At 36.2% G+C, this 17,106-nt stretch overlaps 1 protein-coding gene across 6 annotated transcripts in view; it reads right to left on the bottom strand.

The window, feature by feature from the left end:
- NRIP1 (nuclear receptor interacting protein 1) overlaps window positions 1–17,106 on the bottom strand; it is an 89,230-nt gene that overhangs the window by 22,020 nt on the left and 50,104 nt on the right. The window contains exon 1 of one of the 6 annotated variants that reach the window (XM_037525091.2): window positions 13,458–13,782. The exons of the other annotated variants lie outside the window; for them this stretch is intronic. The gene's annotated coding sequence lies outside the window, so the exon portion shown is untranslated. Of the gene's footprint in view, window positions 1–13,457; window positions 13,783–17,106 lie in introns of those variants that run through there. 6 annotated transcript variants of the gene reach the window in all.

Raw genomic sequence — 17,106 nt, 5'->3', positions numbered from 1 at the left:
GTGGGTGGTGGAAAGATGCAATTCTTTACAAATTAACAAAGTAGTATATAAAGAGCTCCAGGAGCCTTCTGCTACACACTATTGGCCCCTACTGAGTTTACTATACATTAAAAAAAAAAGCTGTGCTTTTCCCAAGTGTTTTTAACCATACCTCCTCTTCAAATGAAATATTAAGAGAAACTTTCTTTAATTTTTCTCTTGAGGTTGGTTAATATTATAATATCCTCATTCTCATTTTAACAAACAAGGATACTAAGGCTCAGAGCAACTGAGTGATTAGTTAATTGGCCAATAATTGGCTCATCCAAAACCAAATTAGGGTGTTCTGACTTCCAGTCTCCCTATTATATTAAATTGTCACAGACTATAACAAAAATGAATTTGGAAATTTTGGTAAGGCGATTACTTCTGCAGTACTTTGAGCACACTGGTTTACTTCTCCAACTCTAAAATCTTATCTCTTCCTGCAAATCTCTTATTTTTTTAGAAAGGCCAGAGAGCACAGTGGTTAAAAGAACAGTCTTTGGATAACTGATCCCACCATTCAGCAGAAGGTTTTTTGGCTGTAGCTCAGCCTCAGGGCTCAGCTTCCTTAGCTGTGAATGAGGAATCATAAAAGTATTTGCCTCATCAAACTTTTGTATTAAATAAATATGTATGTAAAACACTTAGTATAACACCTGGCAAGTATAATACCTGGCACTCAAACCTGTGTTTGTTGGATGTTTTAACATATTCTATATATGTCTTGAAAAACTTTAAAGAAATACTTTGGATCTATGAAATAATTTAATAATTCTTAAATTATTAGCTTGTTAGCACTTCAATTTTTAAAAACATGTTTATTTAAACCATGAGTGGGCCTCCTTGGTGGCGCAGGCGGTTGAGCACAGCGCTCTGAAGCTGTCGTAGCCTCTGCTGCACGGGTTTGATCCCAGCCTGCCACGGAGATACCCACATGCTGTTGCAGACCTCTCCTGTCTCGCCTGCTACTCCCCTCAGCAGTGTATTTCAGTCAGTCAGTCTGCCTGTTCTGTTCCCTGCTCTGTCTCTGGTGAATCCTCTCACCCTCCCGCAAAACTGGCTTGTGCCCTGGTTCTTGTATCATGCATGAATAAATAAATCTTTAAAAAAAAATAAACCAAGAGTAGTTTCATGTACATAGGATGCCTATTACTCCTTTCTTAGACTTATTGTTTTTTTAAAGATCCTGTTCCAACTACTGACCTCAAGGGAAAGGACCACATTGGGAACCTTGCTAAAGTTTTGGTGCCATGTCCAATTCATTTCCTCTCTTTGGATTTGAATTCAAAAAGGCTGAAATGGGGATTTCTTTAATGAGTTCACATTTCACACACTAGTACACAGAGAAGTCAGTGCGCGGACAGAAAAGAATAAAGTAGGCACACAGAGAGAAGTAGAGACCAGGAGGCAAAAAGAGAGAGAAGAGAGACAAGGAGTCTCTGAATGACGTTCCAATTCCAAGGAGATATAATGCACTTTTACAATTGGGTTCCAGAAGCGCCTGCTGAATATCTCTTAATATATCTCCCTGTAGTTGAGTGGGCTTCTATTCTATGCAATTACAGCATCCTAAGCTATCAGAGGAATACTGTATAAGATAAACCACACCTCTTAATCCATGGTTCCAAAGACTTCTGCAATTTTCAACAACTCATTGTTCTTATAATACCTCTACCTCACGTATGGTGTGTGAGCAACACGTGTCTCTGGATTCCAAATGGGGAAAGCTAATGACACAAGGAGATAAATAAGATGTCCAAGGTCATACTTAAGAGTTTGTAGGGGTAGAGCTGAAAACAAAATTTCAGATTCCTTATTCCCAGGAGCATCAACTAACCAATAAACCAGCTGTCTCCCTTGATGGAACTAAAGTATGCCAATTATCCAAACTGTGTAGGAAACATTGACCAAAACAGGGGTTAATTGGACATTGGTTGTTTTAATTCCATAATCAGCTCTTTCCCTGAGCTACCCTGGGAGTGAATAACATATCTTTTGCAGGAATGGGAAGAAGGCCAGCACAGGCCATCTGGCTGAACATGTCCTTTCGTCAAGTTATCCCTGCAGCTGTGTGAAACTTACTGATGTTGAAGAACTTTACAGTTTAATTCGTTTTATCATTTTCCTTCTATTAAATTAAAAAAAAATAAATAACTTGTTTTCATATTAGCCAAGTAGTTTAACTGGCTGAAGTTATTGAATCTGCATGAATATCTCCATTTTGTGTGTATGTGAAGGCAGGGGGGACTGGCACTTTCTGATGTTAAAAACAACTTCTCATATCCAAAAAACAGAGCTGTTCATTTAGGCCATGGCCACGAGAAAAGACACAGACTTTTTTTTTCCCCACATGAAAAGTGAAACAAAATACTGGTCTTTCTCTCGATCAGTGGAAAAAGGAACTATGGCACTCTCTAAGACTTAGACTCTGTCTAAAAGAATCACATTTACATCCATCAAGTGGGTTCAAATTATGACTCTAGAACTACTAGCCTAAGGCAATAGTCAAAAGAGTCGCTGGAACCTGAAAGCAAGTATTTTCTTTTCACATATTCTCTCTTCTTGCCTCCCTCCATCCTTACCTGCTTCTCAAATGATTTGCTCTTCTTTCCATATTTTAATTATCAAGTCTTAAATTACCTCTACCCACCTTACTCATAAATGCTGCTGGTACTCAGAACTACAAAGGCTCCTGATACTGACACAAAGCACATATTCCTTACGTTGAGATTGTGTATAGGGACGGGAAGGAGTGGTTGCCTTTGGGCATGGCAAGTATTAATGCCCAACTGTGGGTCATATTAGAGTTGTCCAAGTCCTAGATGGTGAGACTTGAACAGGGTCCAAATATTTGAAAATGGAAGAATAGAAGATAAGCAAACTTAAAGAGAATGTTATTATTCAAGATTCAAGCTAGGTACTATGTCTATTACTTAGAAGAGGGAACCATATCATAAAGCTATTGCAGAACCAGGCAAGAAATGATGAAATTTTAAGGGAGATACTGATATTCAAACTATATGTGTGAGCAGATCTGGAAAATTAATTCCTAAAATGGAGCCTAGCACAAAGGGTGGGTGGATGGGTTATGATGAAGTTGGCAAGCAAATAAAGACCAGATGGTTCTTGCTCAGAAGGTTAGATAGCAAAATATTATATAAATTGCTCTTGATTCAGCTAACTTCTACCACCTCTAGCAAAATATTCCCCCATTTCTAATGAGAAATAGACATGGCATCTAATAGAGAATGGCATTAAATTGTTATATTGTCTACTAAGTTCATAGTGAAGTTGAGTAGGAACCTGGGTTACCTGAGGTCAGGCAAGGGCAGGTTTTACTAAGGGTTCCAGGTGCTTCTCTTGTTTGGTTTGCTGCAGTAAACTATTGGGTTTCCACCTATCTCCAATTCTTCTTAAATAAACATTGGCAGTTCCTGGTCCTAAATTACAGCCTTGACCGAAAATGTTTCAACAATTGCCCAAAGCAAGGAGTCAGACAGAACAAATATTCCATGGAGGAATAAACAAGAAGAAGCAGAAAGTCCCACTGTTACCGTTCTTCATCTACTTCTCACTTAATTCCCTTCCACATGTCATGTAAATTACCTCTTCCTAATAACAGGATCTGGGAGGAATCAAAAGAGGAAGATGCTGAATCTAACCATGTGAACCAATGCCTGGAACTCAGGATGCTGAGAGATACTGAAGAAAGATACTGATATGAGAGATACTGAAGAAAAAAAAAAACCCACATGACTTTATGTTACTTATCACCTTGGTGAGTGAAGTGCCTCACTTTACTAATTTAGAAGTAGAGGGCTTAACAAGATCCTCTTTAAGATTCGCTTGCATCTCCAACATCTCATTATTTTAGTCCCTTGTTTTGAAGTCCTTGCTGAGAATGTTGTTAGTATAGCTAAGCCTAATCATTCTAGTTCCTTTCTCTTCTCCACTTTTAGGGCTGATGCCCTTTAACAGGGAATGTGTATTCCCACTCTAGATAGGGGAAAAAAAATGCCTTCTTTTTTCTTCATTCTTACCCATAAAAGGTAGACTTGTTTAAATGCCACTCCAAACTTTTTGGAGTTGAGCTTTAGAAATAATTATCATGGCTCTCAAAAGGAAATAAAAGTACTTTCATAAATGATACCAAATTTTCAAAAAGTGAGTAAAAAAATGAAACTACTCTTTTATTGAGATGGAAGAAATCAGAGGAAGGAACCATGATTCTCATGATGACATTTACAATACCCACCAAATTCTTAGAGGCCAACTTTGGGAGAAAGATTTGCCAAAATACCCCCACTATTAACATGGAAGACAAATAGAAATAGTGTCCATTTACCTCTGAGATAGTAAGACACTTCCCTCCAGTATTAAAAAAGCAGCGTTTCCTTTTAAGCCCGTTTTCTTTTCTACCTCCTCTTAAACCAATGTATTCTCCTCTAGTCTGAATTTTTACAGAGCTTAAAGGAACTTGGCTTATTTTTGAAATAAATTACAGAAGCAAGGATATCACTTAAACAATTTAACTTACAAATTCAGTTTGAGCTGAGCTTGTAGTATATGATACATAGGTAGAATTACTGATAAGCTTCTGAATCCTTTCATGCGAGAGAATAGCTTTCAAACTTTCAAAATAAAAATAACTATTATTTTTCCAAAAAAAAAAAAAAAGTCTAATTGCAAACATGAGTTTGCTACAAAACAATTAGCAGGTAAGGGTCTCCCCAATTCCCCAAAAAGTGAGTATGTTGAAGGAATACACTGAGGAAAAATAAAACAAAAGGCAAGGAAAAAGAGAAAAAAACAAAAACCGCCTTCAATATACTAAAAACGTGTACTCGAACAAGTCCCCAAATTTGGCAATAATTTTGTGCTAAGCAGATTAACATAAACATGATGGAGTAGAACTTTTAGAACATATGTTCAGAATAAAAAGGGCAAGGTATGGTTATGAATAAGTAGCAAAATGGAAGAACATAATATTTTAAACCTGTATAGTGGGAAAAAAAACTAAGTAAAAAAGGGTATTAAATAGGTAATTTTAACTAATATACTCAAGAAAATGGTCACCAGTTGATACTAGTTAAATCTTAAAAGTAAAATTCTAAGAAGGGTTAAAAAGAGTTAAACTTTAAAATCTCTGTTCAATAAAAGTTTAGTTATTTTAAAGAAAATGTCAAAAGGAAGAACACTTCTACTATAGATTATTTCTGCAGAACGTAACCACTGCATTTTGCAGTGTTGAATATTTAAACCTTATTTTCAGTGATGGCTCTGGGGATAAAAGATGATTGAAAGTAACTAACTAAAGTTGAGATCAGTAACACTAACTGGCTACTCACAGGACTAGACACCACTCATATCATCAGTGGTCAATCTTCACAGTTTAAATTGAAGAAGAGTCACATTCCCACAGTTCACATCTAAAAGGGCTTCTTTCATACCTTCCAACAATGTGTAAAACCAAAATTCCCTCCCAGTTTTCATTTCTTTAAAAACAGTAACTCAAGCCTCACCCACCAGCTCTGTAACTCTTTACATCTGTCTGTGCCTCAGTTTCGTGTGTATAATACTGAGTGAATGAGACAGTTGTGAAGATTAAATAATATGTATAAAGTACACAACATAATAAGTGCTCAAAGAAATGTTAATTTACTTTTCCCCTCTTCTTACTACTTACATCTTTAGTAGCTACTGATGATAATCTGCATAATCATTATTGTGATTTTATGTTAATTAGGTAAAATCTGTCCTTTCCAAAATCAAACAGTAACTAAAGTAGTATTACTTGGCAGTGTTCGGGATACTCAAAAGTATTTAAAAAAAATCTCTTATATAATAAAACCACATACCAAGGATCTGGCATTTTTAATTCCTTCCTAACAGAAATCTGAAGTAGAATCATGCATTGTGTATTTCACTATGACTTGGTACGCCATTAAGTCACAGTAATGTGCCCATTGTTAATAAGATCATCCATTAAAAAAGCAAACTGCCATATTTTACGCTGTATAGTGAGCTTCCTTGGGTACTACCTGATATTTTTTTCTTACTTTCACTTAACCAGAGGAAATAAAATTATTAGTTAACTTCAAGATATTAGCCTTATCTATCTGTGATAAGACACATATCAACTTATAAATCTGCTAAAGAAATGTGATGAAAAAAAACTTGAAACTTTTCATCTGAATTTCAAATGACCTTTCCTTTTTAAAGTGAATAAAACTGTTGACAATGTAAATGCTACTGAACCAACATACTGTGAAAATAGGTAGTTTCAAAGATAACTAAAAAGTGGATAACACAATGAAGCTAAGAATTTGGGCTTTGAATTTAGTTCAGATACTATTATTGTTTTTGCTACCCTTTTAATAGGGATGTAAAGCAAGATTTAATGAAATAAAACATGCAAAGCATTTAGTATTGTGTCTGTCATCCTCCAAGTACTGATAAGTGGAAGCATGTTCTATAGCAAATATTTTCTTTTTCTAAAGGAAAAAAATAAAAACTAAACTTTAGCGATGCCCTGTATTTTTCTAATACTGTCATTACACTAATATAAATAACAGTAAAAAGTCAGAAATGAAGAATTGTTCCAATTTTTATTCAAACTGAACAGTTCTACTACAAATATAACTTCTGAGCCCAATAAACTGGAACTATAATTCACATTCATAAACACAAATACTCATTTTTTCCTTTTTTCTCTCTCTCTCAATTAGACATGAGGAGATCCCAGCATAAATTGGAAAGATCTGAGTTATGGCCTCTGGCCTGTCACTTACTACTAGTGTAACCTGGCAGCTTGCTCCATTACTGTAAGTCTCAGGTTTCTTGACTAACAAAGTAGGAGAACAAGCACCTCCAGAGAGGATAGTTGGGAGGGTTACAAGTTGTCAGAGTATGATGAGGTTTCATTGGGATGCAAGGCCCCTCGGGAGAAAGTTTGATAGGTGGTGGGACCCAATATATCGGTAACTTCCATCAAACTATCAAATAATTCCTTGAACTCCAAAATATGAAGAAATGTTGCAGGTCTATCAAAAATCTTGAAAATCTTTAATACTATAAATAATTTGAGTATTATTATTTTCACGAATTAGCATACTGTGAGGCTAGTTGAGATTTCATTTAGTCAGAATTTTAATATTCCATGAACAAAGGAAGATATTCTAATACCATTAAACCTAAAATGAGTGTCTGCCTCCTTTGCTTAAGAAATTGCAGCAAATATGGCCAAACAACTCATTGACAATTAGAGATCATTTTTATAAAACATTATATGACAACTGGTATGGTAACTGGTTTATTTAGACTTATTTATTTTATGCATAGAACTGGAATGTAGGCCAGAGGTGCGGGGGTGGGGGGGAGGGCGAAGGGGGTTTGTGAAAGGAGTCACCAGAGACAGGGTGGGGAGCAGAGCAGACAGGTCTACTGAAATACAGGACGAGAGAATCGAACCCTGGCCACAGTGGTGATAGTGCTGAGACTTAACCCCTAGACCACCAGGGAGGCCCCCCGTGATAACTGGCTTAGCTGTGTGTGTGTGTTTGTGTGTGTGTGTGTGTGTGTGTGAGAGAGAGAGAGAGAGAGAGAGAGAGAGAGAGAGAGAAGGGGAGGGAAAGGGAGGGGAGGGAGGAGCAGAGGGGGAGGGGAGGGGAAAGGAGATAGAGAGACAGAGATAGAGGGAGAATCGTGTAGGATGTTGTAGTAGCGTCCTAACTGGTCCAGCACGACACATTCTTGCCTTTGTAGTCAATGCCCTCTGTGAAAGGTAAATCCCCCGTGTTTAAAACTCTATTGTATAACCGATTATACAATAAATTCTGAATTCCTCTCCATGGTCTACAAGATCCTGCATTACCTGACTGCAGTGAATCTACCCAATCTTATCTCGTGTTATTTAGTCCCTTACTCATTACACTCAACTCAGGCGCTGTTTAACAGAAATATAATGAGAACCACAAATGTAACCTTAAATTTGTTGGTAGTCACATTATTTAAAGCAAAAAAAAAAAAAAAAAGGTAAAATTAATTTGGATATATTTTATTCATATATTCAAAATACTATGTTACATCCTAAATAGCATAGTATCAATACAAAACTCCTAAGCTAGTTAATATTCTCTTTGTCATACTACGTCTTCTAAATTGATGTTCATTTTACACTTAGAGAACATCTCGATTCATACCAGTCACCTCTGGCTCATGGCTAAAATCTATTCTGGACAACGTAACTCTAGCTATACAGGTTTCCTTCAACCTCAGGACAGACAATTCTTCCCTGTATGTGTGGTTCTTTATCCTACATCTTCTCAGTGCTTCGCTTTGCCTCCTTCCCCAACTCAGTTTAAATGTCACCTCTTCAGACAAGCCTTTCCCGATTGCCTTAGTTAAGGGGATCGACCCATTATTCCCTAGCAGAGCATCCACGAAATCACAGTTGTCTTAGGATTTGTCTCATCAGTAACATTTTTTGCTTTTCCTTATCTTTCTGAACTTATTTATTGCTTGTCTTCTATCACGAGTCTATAATTATTGCTCCATGAGGGCAAGAATTAGTTTTATTCTGCTTGCCACAGGCACATTGGAGACACTGAATTTTTGCTGAGTAAATTAAGTGTCTATATTCTTAGTTTCTCTCTGATCACTTAATTCAATATATAATGCAAAAAAAAAAATGGCAGCAAAGAAAATATATATCCAGTTATTAAAATCTACCATGTAAGCAAAGTAAAGATACTTATAAGGTATTATTAATTTTTAAGCAATAGAATTTTATAAACATCAAAAGAAACAATCACTTCATTAAAATTACAAGTTCAATCTAATGAAAAAGTGAAACTTTATTTAAACTAGATCAAATCGTAAGGCATTTCTAATGATCTTTTCTGTGTCTTCTAGAGAAAAGCATTATGTTAACTGCTCTTTATTTGGCATTCACATTTGCAAACTCAGATCACCCCTGTCTCCCAAAGATCTACAAAAGTAACTGCTCAGTAATTTCTTCAATAAAGGGAGAAAAGCAAAGTCTGGAAACTACCAGTGGCACTTAAGGTAAGCAAAACGTTTCAGCTAAAATTTAAATCAAGTAAGCTTTACCTTATCTGTTATGGCTTCACATTTTCCAAACTATTTACTATATTTATAATTCTGAATATTTACTGTAATTCTCAAGTATGCTATGATGATTCACCTGGACATTTTACACTGCTAGGAGAAAGGTGGTTATGGAAAATGATGTACAACTTTGAGTCATATTTTAATTAGGTTAATATGAATAAAAATCACACAACTGATCAAGAGAAAGGGTATGTATTTTGGGGAAGCAATCATTATTAAAGGTGCAGGCTTTTTGTTGTTATTAGGTTGAGACCTAAAACTAAATTAACAGATAAGAAATAGAAATTCAAGTTTAGACAAGCTGCAGCAGGTTGCACATAAAAAATGAAAATGCTGCTACATCACTCATTTTGAAATACCCAAACAGCTCTATTATATCCACTATAGTTACCTAGTCAAGTCCTCTGTTAGTAATAGTGGTATAAAGAATACCTTCGTAAAGGGTGTGGCTGTCTTATACTTAGACACATGAACCCATAAACAATTATCAGATTTATACAATGGTCTGGGCACTATACATGTGTCTTTTTATTTAATTTTCATAGTAGCTAAAGAGGCAGTTATTATAATCCCCATCCTGAATATGGGCCAACTGAGGTTGAAAAGGTTAGTCTGCCTGCAAACTTTGCTTTGCCCAACTGTTGAGCCAAAGCCACAAATGGACTTTCCCCTGCTAATGGGAAGGAAAGCCCTTTGTATGGCTTATAAGTTTCACATAAGCTTGATTTTGAGACATCCAAGTTCCCAAACCATATTTCCATGTCTGCTAGTTTCCCCACTGCCTCTCTGTTTGGTCACTTTCGCAATATCTCTGGTTCCTTGTTCATTTCTCCACTGGAAAATAAAGCCTAGTAGAGAATCTTAGCCCAGGTGATCAAGGCAAACCTAGTCTTGCCAGACACCTTCTCAATTTTTAACTTGAATAGCCATCTGACATGTACTGCTAGAACCTGATGCAAACCTTGATTCTGTCACTACCCATCAAGAGTCCCAGTTGAAACAATGCCATAAAATATTAAGTATTTAACAGACTATAATATATTTATTTGTTTTAGACTATTTATATAAATGTATCCTATAATTTTATGTAAAGTTTTTTCCTTAACTTTTAATATATTTTTTAGTGATACCCAATATTTTGTCACTCTGGTATAAAAAATATACTGGGTTCACCCTCATAAGGAGGAATCCGAAACTTTGTGTGTGTATTTGTCTGTATGTATGTATGTGTATGATATACTACTAGTTTTCTTGAATTTATATTCAATTCGGTCATTAATTAAATTTTACTGTGGCTGGGCTTCCCCAGTGGCGCAGCGGGTTGAGCGCAGTGCTGTGAAGCTGTCCGCAGCCTCTACAGTGTGGGTTCGATTCCTGGCTGGCCAGGGAGATTCCCACGTGGCGCGGCAGACCTCTCCTCTCTTGCCCGCTGCTCCCCTCAGCAGTGCTTTGGTCTATCTGCCTGTTCTGCTTCCCACTCTGTCTCTGGTGAATCCTCTCACCCTCCCATGCCTCTGGTCTGTACCTCAGCTATTGTATAAATTAAAAAAAATCTTAAAAAAAAAGGACACGCCTTTAAAAAAAAATTGGATACCAAACAATAAAAACATTATTTTTCATTAACTGAGATTAAAGAAGTGTGTCATCCACACATTTAAAGCTGTCCTCAAGAATTACTTTCATCTCATAGCTTAAATGAATAGTCACAATAACATGGCAAATACTTGTTTTCTCCATAGATACAACAGATCTAACTTTCCTTGACTAAAGTTTACATTCAGTTATTTGGGATGCTCAAAATAATTTGTTGATATTGGTTAAGATGTATAATGCACCTAGATTCACAAAATGAATGTAATAAGAAATTTCATAGCTTTAAAAAACTCAATTACAGTAGGTCGTCATATAAGGAAAATAAATGGAGGCAACTCAAGGTAAAGAAGAGTTGTCTACATTGGGAGAAAGAAAAATTTCAAGCAGTCACTTGAACTACTCTCACTGGAAATTAATTCTGTACACATAGTTCCTAGGTAGGTTTTAAAGCACTGAACTATTTTTTTTGAACACATGAAAACTTTACAAGTGAAGATGATGCCAAAATCTCACTATTGTAAGCACAGCAAAAATTGAACTGTAAATAGATGAATGAAAAAACAAAGTGGGGGGGGGTGAGGGTAGGGAGAGGCTGTATGAGTATTTTTTTTTTAAAGATTTATTTATTTTATGCATACAAGAACTGAGATACAGGCCAGAGGCATGGGGGGTGAGAGGATTCACCAGAGACAGAGTGGGGAGCAGAACAGGCAGATCTACTGAAATACACTGCTGAGGGGGGTAGGGGGCAAGACAGGAGAGGTCTGCTGCGCCATGTGGGTCAGCTCCCTGGTCGGCTATGGAACTCATGCTGCAGTGGCTGCTGGTAGCTTCACAGTGCTGTGTCTTAACCCCTTGCACCACCAGGGAGGCCCCTGGTTGAGTACTCTTTATTCATTTGACCAGCAGACATTTATTGAGCAGTAACAATGTCACAGATACAGTAACTAGTGTGGATGCTCTGCTATACAAAAGTAACTTCCCGCCCCATCAAAAGAGAACAGGGAGGGAAAAAGCAAATATAAAGCAAAGAAAAATATCAATTTTCTCTACTTGGTGTTCCCTTCTAAATCCTCCCATTCTGGGTTGGTTAAATAGTAGATATTTAAATACACAAGCCATGCATTTCCTTTAAGAGGGAGAAAATTTCCAAAATTGTATAAGGTAATTCCAAAATTTAAAACTAGAAAAAGTTAAGAACATGTTTCATTCTCGAAAGAAAAATATTTTGGTTCTTAGTTCCATGGTTTATTTTCCCCCCACATTTTCTCAATTTACATTTTTCCAGTAAGGAAAATACAACTTCCACAAAACCAAATGGATAAGAAAACAAGGCTAATAATTTTAATGACTTATATTCAACTGAAAACATATTTAAGTTTTAATGTTGCTGAGGTAAAAACGTTCTTTGAAAAACATCCTCTTTCTTTTATAGATAACATGATAGCGAGTAGTTAATTTTAATCAATGTTTTAGATTAGGAATTGGTATGTTTGTATTATTTAACAAATGCATAAAAATGTTTTCCTTTACCCCATCTTCTATAAAAGGGAACAAGACTAGACCAATGTTCATGGTCTCTGATAATACTGATCTTCCATCTTAGAAGTATGTATGGTGTAAAATTAGTACACACACAAATTATTCACACATTTAATTGGAAGTGAAATGTTCATCTAAAAATATAAAGTTATACACTAATTTCATAAATTAATGTACAAAAATGAACAACAGAAGACAACTTTCATTTCATCAGTGAGTTATTTTACTTCCTCTTTCTCCCAAGTCTAGAGCTTGGCTTATAATCAGAGATCAGGATGGGAACAGAGGAGGCAAAGGGCAGTTGCAGTTTCCATGTGGCATGAGGCTTGGACAAGTGCAATTTCTAGTCCTCCCTCACAGAACAGATTTATACGTGACCTGAAAAGAGCAGCCATCACCATGTTTCAAGAGTGCCTCTGAATAGCCAGGGTCAAATCTCAAACACTGACTTTTCAATACTCTTATAAGATATTAAAATACTTATTTAATGGATACTTGCTATTAAGCAATCCTGTATATTACTAGTTCTTATCTGAAAAACAACGAACAGAATAAAAAAAAAACAAACTAGTACAATCACTGTAATTTCCTTCAATACAATAGAACTAAACAGTACAAAGTTGATATAAGAAAACTAGTAAAAGAATAAAGTAACACATTCCCTAATTTCCCTAATAAAATTTAAGGTGCAATAGTGGCTATGTCTTCTTTATTATTTTTCCTATTCTCTGCACCACGTTATGTAGGACCTTCAACAATATGCTGAAAAATAATTAAAAATTACTTCCTAAACTAATTAGGTCCATAAGCACCTCAGTGACTTCTCCCATTCATCTTGTGGTTAAAATCTTACATTAGCTTGAATTTCATCTCTGCCTGACATGTTTCAAGCAGTGAAGCAGATTAGTGCCTCAGACCACTTTAAAGGGTTTCGTTATCAATCAGGTTATGTTCCCAGTGACGCTTTCAGCAAAAATTTTCTTATTTGAATAAAATCTCATGGACTGGAGTAAACAAAGCTGTAGCCCACTGCTCTTGCATACTTTCCATTCATTTATTTCCTTTTTCTTTACTTAGACTTACAGCACGTGCCACGGAAAGAGCGCATGTTAAATATTCCTGGAGTGTCACAATATGTAATACAATAAAACAGATTACAACCCTACCTTTCTTTCACAGCAGTGGTGCCAAGCACAGGTACACCGGAGCAATCAATTTGTTCTGCAGACAGTAAGGCTTTCATAGAATACTAATGTAAAATCTCTTTTCTTTCTCCTCTGCCTTGACTCCCCAATGCCCGGGTCCCGACCAATACAAGGAGGAGGGCGGTATGTCTTCTGCTGAGATAACCACAACTACTAATCAAGTCTACGTGTACAAGGGCACAGGATTAAACCTCCACCAAGCTTGAGTCAGGGTTTGAAAGCAGCTAAACATATGCACAGCATAATCAAAATTAAACACACACGCGCACACACACACACACACACACACACACACACACACGCCATGCACGTGCCATGAAAATACAGATGTGTGTACTTTGGCAAACTAATTCATCACACTTTATCACTGATAGCTTTTTTTTTTTTTTTTTTAAATCTTCAGAGCACAAAATTTCCTCCTGTTGAACTTAGGGTTTAAGTTGCAACAGAACCTGACAATTATATTTTTCCAGAAATGAGAGTCATGATCAGTATTCTCTGCATTAATCTGTCCACTGTTTTTAAAACAAGGCATTTATCTAAACTGGACTTTCCAATAGTTTACATGAACTTACACTTTGAAGTATTAACACAGGGTTAATAGACTCAGCAAGTATTCTTAAGGTTTGGCACTTAAAAAGATACTGTAATAGCTCAAGTCTAGCTCTTCAAGAAAAGCCAGTGTATTACTAATTAAGAAAAGATGTTCAAAGATTTTTATTTATCTTGATGCTTTTAGATTAAGTACAATCTTAAGCTATTTCAAAAACATTTTCAGACCTCAAAAATTTAAAAAACATTTTTAACACTTTATAATTACAGTTGTATGGTAGTATAGTTGATCTCATAAATTCAGAATTTGGACGGTCTTTTTAATTCAGCATTTTCAATTGGCTGGTTTTTCTTTTATTCACAATATGAAAAGGTGTGCCAATCATTAAGGAGGGTGATAACAAAAGTTATGTTTTTTAATAGTACACATTACATATTATCATTTTAATTTGCCTTCCTTAATTTTGAAGTAATTCTTGAAAAGTACTGATAGTCAAAGGACTGCAAACTAAGCAATAGCCAAAAGCAGATTACTCTAAATGACCAGAGAAATAAATCTTTGAGGAGGCTTCCTAAACCATCTCTATTTTCATGTAAACAATTAACACTGCTAAAATGTATGTGCCTTACTTTGCACTTTTCCTTTTTTTTCAGGAAAAAAAAATTAAGCCAGAACAATTAAGAAATCCTAGGGCCTTTAGTGAAGTATCGCAATAATGTTTAATCAATACTGATGCATTTGTCCTTGACACACTGACCATGTCATCAGGCTACTGTCATGTGATATCATGTCATTTCCCCACCTGGCTCATGACCTTGTCCTCTAAATGACCTAAAGCTTCCCTCAAGTAGCAGGAGGCCCCTCCCCGCTGTCTCAGCAAGGTCGAATGGGTCAGCGTGTCCTCATCTATAATCCACCACCATTTGTCAGCAGGGAGGCTAGAGGAGGCAGGCTTGCTACAAGGGGAGAATGCCCAATTAGGCAGCTGTCACACAAAGCATAGGCTGCAAAATTATCCCCTGTCAAAAGAAAGAGCAGCTGCGGGTGCCAATTACAGCAACCTTTCAACCCTTTAGGTACTGGAAACTACACAGAAGTAAATGAAGAACAATTAGTGATAACAAATCGATGAATTAGGACAGTAAATTAGAAATTACTATCAGGTGAGCTTGGGTCATACATGACATAAGGGCATAACAGGCTCCAGGCAAGGGCAGGAGGCACAGAATCACACTGACCATGTTCTTGCATATAGATATCCCCTTCAGGATTTTCTTTTGACAAAGCTAAAATTCTTTAAAATACCCATACCTGAAAGTATATCTATTGCCCCCACCCATGGAAAGGTGAAACAATTTGTTTCTTGACAGATGGAAAGTCTTTCAGAATAATAATCTAGTTGATCCTATCTTGTTCTTAAGACAATTCATCATCTTATACCCTCAAACTGAATATTTTTTTTTACAGGGTAGCCCACAAAATCCTAAATATTAATTTAAATAATCACAATTAAAATACTATCTATCTTCATGCACTTGCCCTGTTTCTACCTTAGTCACATTTACAAGGAAACACCTCTCTAATAAAGCAACTGGATTTGAATTCTGAGAAAACAGTTATGCTAATACCATAATGTTGCTGTCAAAATTTCTCTACAGGAAGTGATTGTGAGGATAAAGAAATAACAGCAATATATGCTACTATATGTGAGAATAAGCACACACACACACACACACACACACACATATATCTATGTCTCTCTCTAGAGAGATACACACACACCACACACACATAAAGAACATATCAACCATAAAATTATTCTCTCAGATTATTCTGCTCCAACACTACAGAGGTGATATGTATTAAATCTCCAACATAGAAAGCCAATTCACTTGGACTCTATCCAACAAAAGTCTTTGGTTGTCAGCGCTCACAGGCAACAAAAGAGGAGCAAAATGGAGAAATAAGCACCACAAAGGCGAGGGAACCCAATATGACTATTAAGCATTTATGGACATGGTTTCATTGTGCATTAAAAAAGTAGTGTATATTCAGAATCAACTTTCTTAAAAGTCCAAATTAAATTAACATTGCTTTTCTTACCTTAGAAAATGCATGCAAAACTGAATGTATGTTCTGTAATTTCTAAAGCAGGGATAAATTGCTCTACTAGAATTCTAAATCACAAATGGGTAAAAGTGAAGAAGGGAAGGTGAGGCAATAAAGAATCATTTTACTTACCCCCCTTCTAACAGAATATAAATAAATCACAGTCACTAGAAAGAAAAGTTTATAATTCCTAATTCCTAACCAAGCCATTTGATAAAATTTCCAGAGATAAGTGTCATGTGGAGAATGTGTTTGCCATTAAAAGTTGATCCAAGAATTTGGTTTATAAATTATGGTTCACTTTTTTTTTTTTTAAAGGGCATTTATAAATTTTCTTAAGTTTAGATTGCAACCCTCTAAGGTAAGACATCAGGAATTCTAAGAAAGAAATGGCAAGTAAACAGAAATGAAGGAGTTAAATGCTGTTAGAATTCAGCTTCCATCATACATGGGTGACTATCTCTTTAAATAATTTAAATCCTCTCCATCAACTACAAAGCTGTTTTGAAGCCATTTAGCTTTGTTCTTTACATGTGTTCTAATTAAGAAATGACCTTGTCATCACACACACCAGAAATCCGGGATTATTTCCTACAGCAAAAATTCACAGAGCCCCCAAAAAAAGAAAAAGAGGGGGAATAAAAGACTTTTTCCTCAGTTCCTCACGAAAGGAAGTTGTTGGTTGGCTGAATGCAGAAGCTGTTTCACCGCATAATTTTTTTTTTGTTGTTGAATGTCACAGGGCGGGTTAGTGTGACCTTGAGCTGCATCAGCAGCACAGCAAGGGTCGAGATGCCTGCAGGCGCCCTTGTACTGGATTTGCAAGACAAAAACCTTCAAACTGGCTGAAGGACATCTTAAATCTCTTCAAAGGTTTTCTGAACTAATCTGGGCTGCTCTTAGCAGGATCTCTGCCAGTGTGAGAAGCAAAATTAAAAACAAGGTCTT

Source organism: Talpa occidentalis, unplaced genomic scaffold, assembly GCF_014898055.3.
Source record: "Talpa occidentalis isolate TD23 unplaced genomic scaffold, MPIMG_talOcc4v2.1 talOcc4.4, whole genome shotgun sequence".
In the NCBI taxonomy this organism is placed as follows: Eukaryota; Metazoa; Chordata; class Mammalia; order Eulipotyphla; family Talpidae; genus Talpa; species Talpa occidentalis.
The sequence above is the reverse complement of the archived record's forward strand: the minus strand, read 5'-3'. Positions and strand labels throughout refer to the sequence as shown.